At 41.9% G+C, this 19494-nt stretch overlaps 1 protein-coding gene across 2 annotated transcripts in view; it reads right to left on the bottom strand.

Moving 5' to 3' along the window:
• Positions 1-19494, bottom strand: part of TTC7B (tetratricopeptide repeat domain 7B) — a 2178739-nt gene that overhangs the window by 326969 nt on the left and 1832276 nt on the right. The gene's annotated exons all lie outside the window — the stretch shown is intronic.

Here is a 19494-nt window from a genome sequence, read left to right as displayed (position 1 = left end):
CCCTGTGGCCACCACGATTATAGCATGGAATAGGATTTTGAATTCGAAACAAGAACAGCGCCCATATTATAAATGGCTTCCCATACGGCAATTCCTAGGACTCTCCCCCACGCACGACCAGCATTTCCTGCGACACTTGGAGAACCTGGGTTATCGAGCACTAACTGATTTATACCCCGATGGTTAATTTATCACTCCCCAAACGTGGCAGCCCGAACACTCCAACTCAGCGCTTGAGTTTCTACAATACTTCAGACTAAGAGTGAGGGTCCGTGCAATGTGGCCCTCCTACCCTGACGAGCCCCCAGACTCACCCGAACTCCAATACATAGCAAACCAAGTACCAGACAAGTACTGTTTTCTGCCGCTGCGCCCTTCGTTTTACATCTTTTGGATTATTGCAGCCGTCTCACTTCCTTAGCGGACTTTGCTGCAGCGAGCAGGCTTTTGCAAGGAGGAAGTCTTGGCTGGTTACACCAGCGTGCCTGACCTGAAAGGTGACTGTTCCTATCTAGTGCCGCTTTGTGCCAGCATTGTGTTGCCTCAATAAAACTTGTGTGCCTTTCAACTTGTGTGCCTTTCAACCGTGCGTGTGTGTAAATCAATACGTTATAGTTGTGCACACGACATTGTCAATTCACAATCACAGGCATTTAACTCCACCTTTCTTTTTGTGTTGAAGGCACTTCCTAATGTGGTGGCCACGCCCTCTGTGACGAGTCACGTTGTTCTGCATTCAAATTGTAGCAGTCTGGCGCACCCGCGCCGCGCACCAAGTACCGGACAAGTACTGTTTGCTGTTCGCGGTGCGTGGCGCGGGGTGCCCTGGAGTGTGTTTAGGGGGTCTCGCAGTATACACTGAGAAGTATTCTAGGTTGTAAGTATTTTAAGTATTGTGTTGATTGCGTGGGTTTGGTTGTGCCCTTACGTGCATCATGGTAAAAAAATTGCGAAATGGGAAGAGATGCCTAAATGGATCACCCTCAATGTTGTCTGAGGGGAATATGTCAGATGAAGAGTCCACTCATGAAACGGTTAACCAAATTAGGAAAAAAGGAAAAGGTATAACCGAGAACCTGAGTGTTAGCTCGCAATTGAAACCTTTAGCGGATACAAATGGGTTTGATCCTATACCACCTGGGTTAAAAAAAAGTCAAAATACTAGAAAACTGTAAATGAGGTTGATATTGTGGCCCAAATTCACAGGGAAGGGAAAGAAAATGTAATCTATCCATCAAACCCGATACACAATGTACCCATTACTGATAGCTCAATACTAGGAGCGGTAGGCGACGATTGTAATATCCCAACTATAGATATCTCATTAGTTGCTCCAGTAGTTCTAGCAGAACTCCACAGCAGAACACGTTTATCAAATGGCCCCTCAACACCTGCTGCAGAGTCAAGGGGCATCAGGGAGCAAGTTCATGTTCATGCAGCGATAGCCAAAAATTTGAACCAACTAAAAGAAACGAGGAAAAATGCAAAGGGGTGGGGGGCTAGGGATTTAAAACATTCCGCTAGCTCACCTACACATGAAATCCAATTTAATCCATCTGACACAACTGATCCTCACTCACCGGTCTTGGGCATTGACCCTATACCATCGAAGCAAAACTCTGAAAAACTGCATCATCCTACCTCATCATTTCCGTTATATCCACTAGAAGACACTCTGGTGGATCTAAATCCCCAGGAATTACAGAATCTTCCACTCTTGACTAGAATCCTGAACTTGCTGGATAAGGGGCACAAATTTACTCATGGGGCGATTGGTGCTCTGAGTCTGGCAACGTCAGAGATCAATTCAAGAATATGCAAGATTGAAGGCTTTTTGATGGCTCAAGAAAAATGTCACACTTTTTGGGCTGAGCAACACTTGTGTGAGAAGCGTCATCATACTGAAAAGTTAGAAGCAATAGTAACTGGAATAAAAGAGGAAAAGTTGCACAATGTAAAATCTGTAGCTTCTCAAACTGAGAATGTAGAAAAAAAAATTCCTATTGAAACAAATTTAACTAGTGGGGCTAAGACCGTGATATTGAATCAGACTCCACCGTATGAGGAGATAGCCAAATTACAACATGAAAGAATATTGATCCTAGAAAAGATAGTGCTAGCCGCAAATCTAATTTCAGAAGAAAGGATGGCTGAAGTACTCAACTCAAATGAAGCCCAAATGTTACCTCCTTCAAGGTACGCTCCTGATAGTCCCTCTGTGCTTATAGATCTGATTGATCTAAATTTGGATCCTAGCGAGAGGGAACAGGAATGTATCGATGACTTGGCTGAGGTAGAAAACGGAAACCAGAGCACATTCTTTATGTCTCGTAAAGCTAAAAAAATGCATGCAAAAGCATTGAAAAGACAAAAAAATGCCTCCCTGCAAAATCCTTTGACGTTAGCAGGGTCCGATAAGGCTGGTAATAATAAAGTAAAAAACAAAAAGTCTATGATAATAGAAAAACAGCAAGTAAAAAAGCAACAACAAACAAAAAATAACAATAAGTGCGCTTCTAAGGATGACAACAACATAGATATAATGCAACTTAATATCGAAAGTCAAGCTGTATTGTGTAGAAATGACACTGTGCCGATAAACATTGTTCCCTCAAGCTCAGACGGGAATACAAATGAAAAGGGCTCAGATGATCCATCAAATAGCTATGATGTAAATATAATCGATGACAGTGTGATTTCGTCACCTATTCTCATACAAACGCAGTTACAGCGTTTCTTTGAAAAAAAATCGATAAAAAAATTACTTCCTTAGTCCAAAAACCTCAGAATGTTGCAGACATCAATGCTTCTGCTGTGAACACCTTAGTAATTAGCGGTGTTCAGAACCAAATAAGTCAGGATGTGAATGAAGTTGCAAGTTCTCAGGAACAAAATCCTATCCACTCACAAGTTATGCAGGGAGGCCCTGATGCACTTCAGAAATTGCAGTCTACACCTCCCGCTGCATATATTGATGGTGAGTGTGCGGATAAATGGTCTTACTATAATACATTGGGCCCCGAAATGAAACTGGTAATGGGTTGGACTTTGGATCCAACGAAAGTAGATAAACCCAACTTAAATCGAGCATCTTTGATGAAAGTATTCCATCAAATACCAGCTTTGCGTAACCTAGTATCTAACGACATTGATTGGATTCGCTTACCGTATGTATCGAATGGTCGAATGCTATGCAAATACCAAAACACTATCATTGCTGCCCTAATATGGAAACATTCAAAAGATGTTCAATTGCTTGGGTGTGAGTTATCCATGTACAACTCATTGGAAAATGCTACACTCTTTGTAGAGTATCAGCCTTGAGCATCACATAACAACAATCTCATCGAAGATCATGATAACCAGTTTGCAACCCTACATGAGAAAATCAGAATACAATCTGAATCTGTCGCACAAATTGCTACAAGCCTGGCATGGCTGGAACCTCTTATGAAAACTCTAATAGGTGACATGCCAGCAAAAGAAAAACAATAAAACAACAGAGTGGTTATAAATTCTTGGAATTGCTGTTGTTTCAACAATCTGGAGCAATGGTTTCAGAATATTTCACATGCACAGCTACCAGCTATAATTATATTGCAGGAAACTGGCAACCCAAGACATTTATTTGGAAGGATATGTAGCCTTGTGTTCACATGCAGTAAAAGGTATACAGGGCCGTCCATCTGGTGGTCTTGCTATCCTTGTGAGACATTTATACTATACTAAATTGTTGCAATTCTACTCTTCTTCAGACATATTGGTTGTGGAAGGGTCATCGAATGCTCAAGTGCTCTTTCAGTTGATTATTATTGCACTGTATTGGAACCCAGCGACCACAACAATAGATGTGTTTATTGAAAAAGTGAACTCTGTATTGCAATCGACGCTCCAAATGCACAAATCATCATAGGTAGCGACTTTAATTCAAATCTTAATTCCAAAACGGCAAAAGCCGATATAGCGACAAATATCTATGAAATATTGGCATTTGAAAGGGGGCAAATATGGAGGAACTTCTTGAACGAATGGGAATTGTATGTTGTACCCTTTGTACAAAGCGAGCATGTATATACATGGTCTCGTGGCACGAAAAGATCAACCATAGATTATTTGGTCATTTCGGACACACTAATAGGAGTTACAACAAATTGTAACATCATACAGCCACATCTAGGTGATCACTGCATACTGGAATGTCTTTTAGATTGCAATTTACCGTTGTATGAAACTAAGCCTGCATTGTCTTTATTGGAGATAGATCGGAAAGCTATATCCATCAGGTGGGATGCTCGCCTATATAGGCAGCTAAATTACCTGGTTAACAGAGACACTGTAAAAATAAATACCGAAACGACGACCAGTTGCGAGGTCATCGCATGGGAAAGAAAGAATGAGGCCATGATACGTGGTCATCTTGATGCCTTGGTAAAGGAACGCTCAATAGTCAAACAGCCTGCTTGTAAGAGCAGTTATAACGCAGGAATTGCATTGAGGAAGAAAAAAAAAACAACGAAATTCGTACATTGATAAAGGTATCTAATGGCACAGTGGGTTATGCAAATCATAAAAAAAAAATCACCACAAGGTATAAAAATGATGTTAAACAGTTGAAAATTGGTATATTCATCGAAACCAATCAAAAAATGATTTGGAACTTAATCGGGAAAAACTCCAGGGAAATTTGGGCAACATTGAAAAATCCTCTTTTAAAGGGTAAGCCGGATTTATGCTCGGCAGTAAGTGGGGAAGTCTGGAGCACAATTTATAAGACCAAGTATGCCTTACCACCAAAATTTAAGGAGATACTGACTCTAGACTTGGCTACGTTTCTTCCCTCTAAATGTCCTTGGGAATTGAATGATGTTATTTCAACAATAGCAAAGCTAAAGCCCTCTAAAGCTGCTGGACCGGATGGCATCCCACCGTGTGTCATAAAGGATGACCCGATCTTATGGGCAAAAATTATATTAAGGAGGCTAGAATGCGTATTTAAATCAAAGAAGGTGCCCGAGAAGTGGCTAACTGCGATTATAATCCCACTACATAAAAAGGGTCCATTGAATGATCCCAATAATTTTAGACCCATAGCGTTAATTGATATTTCTGCAAAGATTTTTGCTGCATTAATATTAAAGATCTAAACGCTTTCATTATAAAACATAAAATTCTTTCACGATTTCAAACCGGGTTTCTTAAAGGCATGGGCACACAGTTGAATGCAACTTTGTTGGCACACTTACTGAAATCGACTAGGAAGAAAGGACATGGTCCGATCTATATGGCCCTGGTCGATATATCGGGGGCATTTGATTCTGTAATCAGACAATTACTATGGCAAAGGATGAAAGATCTTCTAATTCCAGCTCACCTGATAGCAATGATCATAATGTTACATTCTGATACAAACTACAGGATCAAGATTGACAAGGAAGGATCTTTAACACCTCCTATTCCAACTTATGTAGGTGTAAAGCAAGACTGTAATAACGCAGCCACACTGTTTAATTTGTATTTATCTGAGATAGCCACAATTTAGTCTGCGTGCGAGGCATTTTCGATCAAATTAGGGGACCTCAATTTGGATTGGTTGGCATTTGCGGATGACTTGATTATGTTTGACCTAACGCCCTTTGGGCTACAAAACAAATTAGAATGTCTTGTAGAATTCTGTAAAAATCGCAATCTCCAATTGAACCCAAAAAAATCTCATATTTTGGTGTTTATAAACAAGCGAAAGATTGTAAGATATGAATGAAAAATAAAGGGACTGTCGATCCCACGGGCATTGGGTATGATTTATCTGGGGTATAATCTGAATAACTCTGATTCAACCAATAAATGGCAAGTAGAAATGTCAATCAAAGTTATGCCACTAATTGCACAAATGAAACTGATTTACTCAAGAATTTGCAACTTTTCTATGATTCCCTTGATTGATTTTTACAAGCTCAAAGTTGAGGCAATTATTATATATGGGTTAGACTTGTGCTACTTGGAAATTGGTCCCATGCTAAATAGAATCCAAGGGAAAATATGGAAGAAAGTTTTACATTTGCCTATGTCACTCCCAAATTTGCTTATTATACATGAACTAGGACTGATATCCTTGGCTACTAAATATCTGTGGCATAAGCTTGCCTCCCATGCAAAAATGTTAGACCCATTGTCGAACTCCCTTTATGAAGATCTTGGAAACATGTTAAAAAAGGGTGTTCCAACATCTGTAGCTGAGGCAGGAAAAAAGTGTGATGAAAAGCTAGCATTATTAGCTATGGAAAGGGAAGATTTAATAAAACGTCCTCAAGTTGTAAAGGTTAAATTAATACAATATGATTGGGCAGTGAACTCAGACAAAATTGGGTCTTATGCCTTATTTAAAGAGTACGCAAGATTCCGACACAAACAGTCACCCATATTGCCATATTTGAGTCGGTGCCCTGGTCACAAGCTTCGCTCTCTTTATATGAGGTTTAAATTCAACCTCTTTCCATCATCAGAGCGTACTGAGAAATGGTCTAACTGTGTATCTTTAGAAGATGAAGGCTGCAGATTTTGCAGAAATCGTCAAAAAGAAACCCTGAAACATCTTGTTATACATTGTGTCTTCTTTACAAAAGTACGGCAAACTAACCTGTCGAAATATTACAACGAAATATCATCTTATCAATGTGAAATGCTTTGGATACAATGTATGTGGGGCTACAGAATGCCTTTGATTATAGATTTAGTGCAATTGTTATATGTCATCGAAAAGAACCTAAAGTGTAGGGAATTTCGCTTAGATAGATCGGTTGATGAGCTTTTAAATATATCAGCCGATGAGGTGGCAGTGCCCGCATTATATGCTTGAATATGTTACAAGTATTTATAGACTGATGAGAAATCATCGATTTTAATTTTTTTGTATATGGCATATTTAAATGGAGGAGAGGATAATGTGTGGGTATGTATAAGTATAAGGTATGTATAAGTTACGTTTATCATAGTATTTAAACTGCGAATAAGGTTTTGCGTAAAGAACCGTTATGTGAGCTTATCTGGTATTGTGAGACTGGTTTTTATGGTATAATGATGTTTTAAGAAATAGTAACGTGATAAAGTAAAATTTTAATTGTTGTAAAGATCATTTTTGTATCGAAAAACAATAAAAAAAATAAATAAAAAAAAATAGCAAACTCCACAGGCGGCAGTGGCATAATATCCTCTCTGTATAAAATGAAGCTGGAAAAACTAGAGAACGCATCCCTCAAACCACGAGAGGCATGGGCTAGGGAGTTGGAAATGGAAATCACTGATGGAATGTGGAACAAAATGTGTGCACACACGCGCAAAGTCTCCCTTAGCGCTAGATTCCGCTGCATACAATATAAACTCCATAACAGACTATTATACACTGTACAGAGTAGCGAAATTCACACATACCCCGACCCACACATACCCGAAATGTAACTTTGGAGAGGCAGATCATATGCATAGGTTTTGGTCCTGTGCTGCGCTAGGTGTGTTTTGGATGGAGGTAACAAAAGCGCTCTCCGAGATAATTGGATCCCCAATAGACCTTGATCCACTAGCCCTGCTGTTCGGGATATGGTCTGTTGAAAATGCAAAATAAAAATCGAAATTTTTAAATGTGAGCGCTATTGTTGCTAAAAGATGTATATTACAATGCTGGAAGCGCCGCTCCCCCCAACCCCCACCATTGAGATGTGGTTGAAAGCCCTCACTTGGGTACAAATGTGTGAAGAAGAGTATATCGGATCCCTACCCATGACATCCTGCCCCAAAAATGTGTGGGCCGAATTCTGCAGCTTTCTGAACAATAGAGACAGGGTTGAGTGGAGTTCCACCCCCCCACCGGGTCCGCCAGACTCACCATAAATACTGAGTACCTCGTGTTGTCATTCTTCACCCCCCACCCCCCCTCATTCTGTGCTGCAGTGTAAAGGGCATGATGTAAGACCTCAATGCAATATTATGACTCATGTTCTATCTCTGTGTAATGTGTGCTGTACCGGTCTTAACTTTCTGCCAATAAATAAAAGTTTTAAAAAAAAATGAACACCTTAGATTCTGATATGTCAGGCTTTAGATGGTGGATGTCGTCTGCAAAGGTATTAAAACTCACTCATTCACTCTTTATTGATTGTTCAGAGCCACAAAAATCCATGAGCCTCAAAAGAAGTACATAGGCTAATCCCTAAATGATGGTTGGAATGCTTCAAAAGGAGTCGGGAATGTCTTTTTTCTTGCTTTGCCTCGAGCAATCACTGGCACCCAGGGCATGCCTGCCAAACACACGCACCTCAGAAGCACCTGTCTTTGATTGGGCCACTGACACTCATGTCTCCCGTTCTTTGTTATCGCGGATTGAACATATTTCAGGAACTAATGTGTACGCTGCCTCCCTTCACCAAAGTTGCCTATCAAAACATGGAGGGTACAGACACCCTTTAGAACGCACCCCTTCTCTTTATCTTACATTTGGAAAAATGCCAGGGAAGCTACGAGAACAACACACACCAAAGAACTTGTAGCAACCCCTAGGATGTCAGTGTATACCTCACGTTTGATGTCCATTGGCAGTGAGTCATAATTACTTTGAAATACAAACAGTGACAAGTATCGAATATGTTAACTGTACAAAGAATCCGCTTCCACTAATTAAAATGAATCCAAAAAATCCGGAGTTTAAATAATACATCCAACTGTTAAATCCCTCATTTATGTAATTAGTGTCTTCAATTAGGACTGGAGAAGCTTCGGGATATAAAAGTAAAGTGGCCATTTGTCATTTATGTTTGATGTCAGAAAAAGCTATTAAATGACCACACACATCGACGTTCTACTAAGAATGCTATATAGCGTGGTAATTACACTACTGCAGAAACGAACTATTGCACTTACATGTTAAATCAAGAAACAAAGTTCAATTTCTGAAACCCAGCTCAAGCCCAAAGTCCCAGCTGGAAAAGTTGTGGGACGATTTGTTGAACAAGCACCTGAAAGAGGCCGTTTGCTTTGGGGGTCCAACTAAAGCGAAACTAGAGAGTCGCTATCGCTGACGCTGCAATATATAAGGGAGACCAATAATCTTGCAACGCAAACCCTAAAAGGCACGGAACGTCAGCATTTCTAGTTAGCGAAGTAGCCCCTGCCATGATGTGCTAATGACGTCACGCGAGGAACTAACTCCCATGGAAAGTAGGCTAATGCGAACAGTGTTCATGACCTGCTCGGGCACTTCTTTGGGTTGGGCATACAAACGGAAACAAAGACAACATAAGCACTATCAGGTGCTACTGTCTTTCCTAATGCCTTGTTTTCTTCATGCCCTCTGAGAATTGTGGGCATGTACACGTCATTGCCAACCCACTGCACCCTGTGTGCCAACAACAGCGCACCCCGCGCGCCAAACCCACCGCACCCTGCGCTCCACTCCCAAACTACACCGTTAAGGTACTCCTACCCAAAAGTCAAACAGTCCTACACACAAAGAATGAATTGCCATTTGAAACGGTGGGCCACTTTTTCATTGGTGCCCAAGACAATTGTATGCCCCAGTGCTACTTAGGCTGCAGATAATGAGGACTGGGCACACCAAGAGACCATGAATATGGCACATGGTGCTGTATATACAACCAACAAAGAACACAAGATGCTGAAGGTGGTTTGGAGGCAACTTAAGCCAAAAGGGCAATGACAAGGAGACACCTGAACCCTATAAACAATCACTTTAAAATTCTTTGAATGGGAATCAAGTGTATGCTTTGATACAGTAAAGTCTGAATGTTGACTTGTTATAAGGATACATGGACCTGGATTATTTATTTATTTATGTTATGTTTGTCGGATACAGGTATCTGACAAACATTGCATAAATAAATTATCCGTGCCCATGCAACCGACAAATATTGCATAAATAAATAAATAAACTAGGTTGTGGCTTACATAATATTTACTCAGCAACACTGGTCAAAACTATTTTCAGCATAATTAAGTAACTAATCACCAGTGCCAAGGAAGTGGTTTAAAGTGAAATTGATATACAGTTTGGAAAAGAAGCAGCATGAAAGAAATAGCGCCGCTTTAAACTATTATTTTGGGAGAAAGAGGGAGTGAGGAGCACTCTCTAGTTCCCAGCTTTGTATACCTGCTGCAGTTCAGTTGCTCTTCTCCTCCAAGTGCTTTCATGTCTCTTACAATCTTCAGGAAGGACGTTTTTTCAGGTGTTACTGATTAGTCTCAATTTTGGTCTCAGGGAATTCTGGTAGCTGTAGTCAATTCTGATAACCAGGAACCAACTCTCCTCCAATAGCACAATTATTTTCCCATGGTGGGGGGTTGGGGGAAAACCATCAATGTGGCTCTCCTAGGTAGGGCATGCTGACCCCGGTGCCACTGCCTCTGGAGCCCGGGACTCTCAAACCAATATGTAGAAAGAAGAGGGGGTGAGGTGTTTACTCTAGTTCCTAGCTTTGTATACCTGCTTCAGTTCAGTTGCTCTTCTCCTCCAAGCGCTTTCATGTCTCTTACAATCTTCAGGGAGGCAGTCTTTAGGTGTTACTGGTTAATCTCAATTTTGGTCTCAGGGAATTTTGGTAGCTGTAGTCAATTCTGGTAAGAAGCAAAGCTGCCTACAATGCACGCCCACTTCCCACACTCCACACTCCACTGCACCTCTCCTCCCATCACAATGCCAGCACAAACCATTCAGTGACTAATGGCCCACCATTAGCAGTTTCCTGCCGACATTGTGATGGGAGGGGCTAGCCTTAGCTGCAGGGGGAACTGAAGTGTTTTAATTGTTGTGCTTATGCCCCCACCCCAACTGGCGCAAAGGTGGTCAGAGGGAGACTCTGACGTCTGTAATGTCACGTAGTACTTGCATACTACATGACATTACAGTCGGAAGGGGCAACGCCAGCAGCTGACTGGCGGAACTTTCCCCACAGCAATGTAAGTGGAGGTTGGAAGGTTCTGGGGTAGACTGGAGGAGGAGGGCCTGGTGCCCTGCAGGACTCAGAAGGGACCAGGCAACCAGTCAATTCGGCATCGGGGGGCATTAGCAGGAGAGGGAAGAAGGTAGAGAAAAGGAGGGTCTTGAGAAGCTTCTAGAACATAAGGAGATCTGGCTCTTCCAGAGAGAGGCTTCTGCAGAAGAGAGCAATCTTCCCCCCACTCTCTGCTTGGAAAAGTGTCTGATCTGCAAAGTGTTGGAGCTAGAAGACATAAGGGCTCTAGCAGGGAGGTATTTAGGGAGAGAGAGTTGGATGTAACGGGGTCCCAGGCCCCAGAATACCTTATGGATGATGCAGAAGGTCTTGAACTTGGTCCTCGCAGCCATCGGGAGCCAGTGTAGAGATTTTAGGGCTGGAGAGATGCAGTCCCTGTGCTTGAGGCCAAGGATAAGTCTTGCAGTTCTGGATTAGTTGAAGGGGGCAAAGGGAGGATAAAGGCAGGATAATGGCAGATTGAGGAAGAGGCTGTTGCAGTAGTCCAGACTAGAGAGGCCTAGTGCTCTGGAGACATTGAGTTTCTGGGGGAAGTTGAGGAAAGAGGAGATGCCCCTGAGGAGGTGCAGCTGAAAGTGGGCCTTCTTAGCAAGGTGCGTGATGTGAGGAGAGAAGGAGAGAGAGGAGTCAAAGAAGAGCCCAAGGTTTTTAGCCAAGAAAGTACAAGAAAGCCATCGGTAAAAAGCCTGTCAGATGGTGGTGGCGAGACCAGGAACAGAAGTGCTGGTGGACCATCTGTCCACACAACATCGCAGACACCCTTAACTTCAGGAGACTAAAGTGGATACGGTCGCGACGTTCGGAAGGAACGGGACATCACAAGGAGAAGGACGCCAGAGCTGGAGAGACGCCTGCAGTCTGTGAATTGGAGAAGGGTTTACAAGCAAGGAGGCTCAGATATTTTCCTACCAACAGACAGTTAATGGGGAGATCGGGAGGCCTGGGAGAACCACAAAGAATCAGTATATCAACCAGTTAACTTGCCCCAGTAGAAAACCTGAAACCTGAAATAAAGTTACATTTGAAGCAAAGGAAGCCCAAGAATGATAACGGTATAAAACAAACTAACGAATGGTTAAAGATCAAAAGGAAAGAGGATGAGATACAAATACCCTGGGAAAAGTGGAAGATAACCCAAGGCCCTATACAAGGACAAAATAACCTTAAAGAGGTGACAAAATATGAGAGAGCGCCTAGAGAAAATCTGACATTGAACGTTGTAATAAAAGTGAGTACTGAGAAATCCAGACAAGGAACAAGGATTAATAAGAGAATCCCAAGGGAGAGAAAACAAGAGGGGAGAAAGGCAAGCAATTCAATTACGGAATTGGAGAGTTAAATAAAAGCAATTGAAAGAGACTATTCCCCAGTCCTATATTGAAAGGCTGATACTAGAAGTACCGTTAGGAGATTTAAGTCATTTTCAAGAGAATATTTACAAACTCTATATTGAAATAGTGGTACTAGAAGAAGGGAGTCATTCGCCATACCTAAGTTAGTTTTCACAGTGGTTGGGTCACAGAAGGGTAGTTTTGGACAGCAGACTTTTCTTTTGGCAATTCACGACTGACTGACAAACACCTTAATTAGTAGCATACGTATGGACCTTCCATAGGATTAGGGAAAGATAGGCTGTATAATTCCTATTTTAATAAATAAACTACAACAATGTTCTCAATGAGTCTGTACCCTCCTGAGTTGCCACAACATTTTCTGGAAAAGTGACCAACAAGGAAAGCGTAATCTCCACAACAAAAAAAGCGCTATACCCATTCCACATATCATTCTGGTTAATTCAAGCAACCATCTTTAAATTCAAGTAACAACCTTCTTCCTACCGCTTCGCAGAGCCGCAAAATAACCTTTGTTCCCGTGTGCTGTGGCAAATTTAAGTCTGAAAGACGCCCATCACCTAGGACTACTCTTGGAATATAGAGTGCACAATTTGAATACCAAGCCATAAGATTCGTTTCTGTGAAAAAAATTAGCAATCAGTAATCATCATACCCTGGCCATCCACAATGAGACTTTGGGAACTGGTATTCCTTAAGAGTCCCAGTGGCGAGGGTCATAAATATTTCTTGCCTGGCATCTAGAGTGGGGGACGAGGGAGGCAGTGTGCGATTTGGGTGGAGCGTGATTTGGGGGGGTACCACGACTGCTAACTTGAATATATACATAGTGTTAAGGGCAAAATCAGGCAACTATATACATATTGATTTACATTGCACAAAAAGGAGTATGCAGGTGAATACAGTTTATTTTATAGGTTTCATAGCAGGTTAGCACCAGCCATACATTGGGGGACATTCATTTGAGGAGCATTGAAATCATATTTACAGGGCAAGGGACGACAAATACATTCCCCCATTCAAAGACTCCACCAGGAGTGCTTGCCATGTTCCAGCTACAGTTCCAAAACAGATGCTTTAATTTATCACACAAACAGAAAAATCCGAAAGACACTACAAAAAAATCTTTAAAAACACCCCTCCTTTCAGCCAAATGCCTAGATTGAAACAGCAATGCCTCACAACACTTTGAAACACAGCAATCAAAGGCCAGAATAGTAGACAGAGAAAGCATCGGTGCGTTATAGTGACCTGGGCCTTGGGCCCACAAGCCCAAGGATGGCCTGATCCAAACATTAATTTCCTAGCGGAATCAAATTTGAAAAACCGAATCCCAAAAGCTTGAGTTACAAAATTGCAAAGTCCACTTGTTCGCATTTTGTAACTCAAGCTTTTGGGATTTTGGTTGTCTGTCCCCCGATGTGCGTTTAATGTTTGCAGGCGATACCCCAGCTCCCCTTTTCGTTATTATGGGCTTCAGTCTTTATCATGCCAAATGCGCACCAAATGCGCATTCTGGCTTTTTTTTTTACGACCTTCGACGAAAAAATTTCTAGAGGTGTGATAACTGTGTGGATTACAAGACACGCTCGAGTGCGGGCAGGCTTCAATGTTTTAAGTTCCCGTTTGAGTGCAGTGCCCTGTGCCTGCTCTGCTAGCAGAACACCGGTCCTGCCAGTTTTTGAGGGTGGGGGGGCTCCTCTTGTGATGTGAAGATGGGGGCAGGACACTTCTATTAAACCCCTACTAGGATCTTCTGGGAATCATCAACATAGATCTACCACCCCTTTGCAAGCCCCAACCCTCAAGTTGCAGTTACCTCTTTGCTTTAAAAAGGGAAGCCAGGTGAAGGCCGAATGCTAGGGGAGTAAATCAGATTTGCTTGTAACTCGAAGTGCATACCCGGTAGCCCAACCATAAACATTTGCAGCAGAGAGCGCTAAATAATTTAATGATGCATCTCTCTGTCACAACCAAAAACTGGGATTTTGCCATGTTAGATCGGAAGATCCGATTTTCAGGATTTGGCTTGGATCAGTTCTCCAGATTGAGGTATTGCATGTGCAACACTAGAGGTTAACAGCACAGCAATCCTGCATGCAGACAGTACTATGGAACAACACTTAGGCACAGTTACGGCTGCATGCCCTGATCTGTTTCAAGAATAACTGCCACAAATGAACATATTGTCCATTACGTCTGTTCCATCACCTACGCCCACATGGTAATAGCTACTAATTAAAGATTTTGTGTCGAGTTCTTCTCCATGTTACCGTAAAGCATGTTCAGCGTTGATATTTTTTATTTATTTCTCGTGCAGAGCGGAAAACCTTGATCAAATCTGTGGGAATGCTAGCTTGCGATTGATATTTTGTTTCTGGGTTTGTCCCAGTTGGTCCCATTCACCCATAGTAGACCTGCATACTTTGTCCCTGTGATCATTCACTGGCAATAGCACACCATTCAAAACAGAGGCATGTGCAGTATCCTTGCTCTAAACTCTCATCATTCCCTGTTCAAGAGACTGTAACAAAAACGCATCCTTTCTAGGTTATAGGTCATAGTTTCGAATCCTTTTGGTCGAAATCCCAAAAAGATCAAGTCAATAGGACCGAAAAAAAGGGTCTTATTAAAAACAACCTTTTGTATGTATACGAAAGCCAAAAAAAAAAGATACTTGTAAAAAAATGTTTTTGACCCTTTTGTTTTCGGGTCTATTGATTTGATCCTTTTGGCATTCGACCAAAAGGATTCGAAACTTTAACTGGACACCCATTTTCTATTTTCTTTGTATGTACCACCGGGAGGTTAGATCAGTGCCTGGTGCAATGTTATTTTTAAAGTGGCGCTATCAGGTGAGGACATAAACTGAAGGGTTTGTTTTATTGCGCGGAATACAATTCTTGCCTAGGCTTCTCCGGATCCAGATGATCATCAATGATTGTGCTAGAGGAAGAGAATTCCACAGCAGGGTCACCCAGTTAAAATACCACTAGATACAATACTGTCAGTGTTCAGCCTTAATTTACACAAGGCTCAATTCCCCTCACCCATTCATCAAATTTGTTTCCCATCGATCAAAACAGACAGAGGTGCTTGGCCATCAAATTGGCGCAGGCCTTAATAATGCACTCAATCATCAGAGTAAAGCGGTACAACGAAAGCGATGGATGTTAAACTAGAGTCTCAGAACAGCGTTAACATTTAGAAAGGTTACTCCCATTCTCGTTATGGCAATTCCCTTATTGCTGCTTTCACGCGCCCTGGTTCTCTGGTAAATCCAGTGTGCCTTTCCAACAGCACCAGGGAGGCTGGGTCACTAGTTGCCTGCAGTCTGGCACTACAATCGGGAAAGTAGTCACATTGCTAACTGGCTCCCCCAGAAGCAGGAAAATGGCAGGGGGCATTACTCGAGATGGGGGCAGATCCTGCATTCTAAAATTCTAAGTGCAGCACTTAAATGGGTGGAGTGCTGTTGATCACACTGTATTCAAGGAGTACATATGAACCCCTTTCTAGTCGACTTATTTAACCTGCATTTCGATCTCCACTGGGGAGGGCGCGGTTGCTGTTGGTGCTGTTCAATATTTACCTACCAGTTAAAATCATTCTGTTGTACAATTTCCACCATTAGCAATATTGACAAGACACGGATACATAACAGTTCAAGTAAAATCCACCTCTAAATAACTCTAAATTCCCAACACGTCTAGACTATCAATAACAAGGCAGAACCAAAGAGACTAAATCCTAATGGAACACAAATGGAGATCCCAGTTACAGGGTACACAGCCAGGCTCAGCCATGGTCACAAGAACGGTAATGTAACTGCATTTTAAATGTTCTGCTGCCGTTCACCTTGGATCATTTTCCACCTCACTTTTGAAATCAAACTCTGAGAAATCACATGGTCAATAAGACACATGATCAAAGACACATGATCAAAATAATTTCATACCTTTCAAGAATCTTCATTTACAAGAACCATCCTGATTTGCAAACAGTCTAATATGAGGTCATCCCAGGTCTATGGCTATATGACTGTATCCTCCTGAAGAGGTTGAAATATGTGAGGAGGATCTATTATTGCTCCTAGAGCTACTAAGTTGACTTATTTGAGGATCCATCCATTATTGCTCCTAGGCTACCAAGTTGTAACTAATCATGACTCTAAGGAAAAACAATGGATCCCTGAAAATAATGCACTAATAACATCCTGATGAAAGGCAAACTTTAAATCAAAACTCAATGTGTATTAATTTTATGATCAAAGGTTTTTATTGGCAACCATTCCCCTATATTTGTATGCAGCAGAATTTGACCAAGCTCTGCATATAATGCCGGAGCACTAACATTAACCTATTATTACTGCCAAACATCAATGCATTTCCAATTTTATTAAGTATTGAGCCTTTCATACAAAATATAAACTCATGTTTGGACATTTTGGCATAATTAAGTTAATGCTCCTTATAGAAGTCCGGTTTATGTTCTGCTACTATAAAGGTGTTTTTATGGTCCTCAGGCTACTTGTGTCGGGGCAGTTGGTAGGTAAAGTAGGGGAGTAGGTCTTCAAAAAGGTAGGTGCAGAGTGCACTTTGTATCCCAGCTCTTTCAGCTCACATTCCAGAGATGCACTCGTCCAAGCAGTTTCATGCCTCAGCAATCATAAGGTTGGCTGATTGGTTCAGGTGTGTAAGCGTACATCCCATTCAATAGGTGCAAGTAATCCAATAATTCCAGTTGCTGTATTTTGTCAAAGCCAGCTAGGACCCAACACTCCCCCCATTACTGAATGCTGTAACCTCAGTGGAGAGTAGGTGGGGGATTAAAAGCAATGCAGCTCTCCTTAGTAGGGCATGGATCACCCAGTGCAGCCCCTCACCCGCCATTTAAAGAACGTATCTTTGGGAGTACAAGACTTCAGAGAGCACTTAGTAAGGAAAGACAATTCCACATTTTTGCAGCAGACACCACAAAGGTTCTCCCCCTTTACCCTCCACCCCGTGTCTAAGGGCATGATTACAGGTTTGGCAATATTAACACTGGCAATACCTCCAAACTCATGTATCATTAACGCATGCAGTAAATACTGGGTACCCTGAAAGCTCTACATGATTCAAAGTCATGTGGCCCTTTCCGTTATTCCCCATTTTGGAGTTACATCGGACTCCATGGGGTCCGTTATTTACTGAATGTGGTAATTACTGCATGTGGTAACTATCGCAAATGATAATGCTATTTTGTGGCTGTATTTACTGCCACAAAAGAGTAGGCATTAAACAAGAGTTTCTCATACTTATGCAGTGCAGTACAACATCTGGTAGTGGTTATTACTGTATGTTGTACGGCTACCACCAAAGCCAAAATCTGGCCCTAACTCTTAATGTTAGGGTGTAGTCAAGAAATGTTCACTGGTGGGTCAAAGAAGCGTAGCTGGGGGATAGGGAGACAGTATTCTGCGGTACATGGGACCATTGTAATGTAAGCATCTGTGGGTTAGACATAGCATTTACAGATGGATTTTGGCTATGAGTGGGAGCCATTTTACCTCATTGAGTGCTTACATAATGGTTTCTCTCTTGCTGAGGTTTAAATCGGTTCTTGTGTTGCAGTTTTGGATGAGGTTGAGTTGGTGACTTAGTGATGCCTGCGTACATGGAGTTACATTTGTATAGGGCTGATAGGACAAGTAAACATATCTACCCCAACTACTGGACCATCTCCAGTTAAGGGATGTTTTTCCTCAGCACAAGGTTTGAAGAGTGTTTTGTGGTAGATTTAATCAATTTTCAGGTTGCTGCACATCTCCATGTCAAGGATGAAGCATAACTTTTTTGTGATTTGGAAGGAGGAATGAGCCTAGTGAGTCTGGCCACTGAAAGGTTAGGGTGGAAACGTTAGGGCACACAAAAATGAGGATTTCAGTCTCTGTTTTGATGAGGCAGAGGTTATTTAGGCACATCCACTCATGCGCCACTCGGAAGCAGATACTGAGCTTGTGTCATGAAGAGTGTTATTTTCATTGAGGTTAAAGGCTATTTGTGTGTTGTTAGACTGTTCTAAAAGTAAGCTTTTTTCATGTTTTTGATTATGGCACAGTACCCACTGGCCTGGATCTTTTACGTGAGATTGTCAGTGGGGGATCGGGTCTGTCTGAACTGTGTTCTAGGTTTTGCAAAGTTCTTTTCGGTGTGGAGCTCATTGCCAAACCAATTGCTTGGTCCTTTTTGGGGGGATATGAGTTTTAACTGGATGACTGAGCTATGATGTCTAGTGACCAGGTGATCTCTTGGTACAGAGCATCCAGTACGGTATTTGGATCTATGCCAGAATTAGAAAAGGCTGGAGAGTTACAGGTTTGTTTGAAGTCTCGCTCTGTTGACTTCCTCAGGGGTCTAAATGAGAATGGTAGATTGTGATCGGCCTCATTGTATGGGTTTATGTAGGAGTCACTTGCTTAGGATCAGTTTGTGATCTGACCATGGGACCATAGCATGGGATGCCAGCTCTAGAGGGATATTAGTTGACATGATGACATCCAGAGCATATCTGTCTCTCTGAGTGGCTGCCTTGACACAGGAGGAGAACCCCAGATTATCAATAGTGTTCTTGAAGGGGTTAGGTTCTACTTGGTTCCATGTCTGCAGATAATACAAAATGCAGCGCTCATCTACACTAGAAACCATGAGCATTAAACCAAATAACAGAAGCTCTCTCATCTTTCTGCCAGTGGAGTAGTTTAAGAAAGGGAGACTATCAAAGAACTCTGTCTGACCTACCACTAGTTCAATGTACACGATTCACAGCGGAGGAGTTGCCACGTTAGAATCCTCGTAAGTACCCTACGATCTTCCTCAACTTTGCATCCCTGATTCTCAAACTACTAAAAGGATACTTTAAAAGGTCTGTGAATGGGTGAAGAGGGGGCTTCCTGGTATTAGCCAGCAAACTGTGGAATATTCTTCCTTTGGAACTAAGAGCTATACATGACTGTCTAAATTCTGGAAAGATCTGAAGATATTGCTATTTGGACAATACATTTTACATTACTGGGCCACTTAACGGTGATAGCAGAGTTGGTGCCATAGGTTCCACTATATAAAAGCCAACAAACAAACATGATT

The sequence above is a fragment of the Ambystoma mexicanum genome, chromosome 14 (assembly GCF_040938575.1).
Source record: "Ambystoma mexicanum isolate Mex_15411 chromosome 14, UKY_AmexF1_1, whole genome shotgun sequence".
NCBI lineage: Eukaryota > Metazoa > Chordata > Amphibia > Caudata > Ambystomatidae > Ambystoma > Ambystoma mexicanum.
The sequence above is the reverse complement of the archived record's forward strand: the minus strand, read 5'-3'. Positions and strand labels throughout refer to the sequence as shown.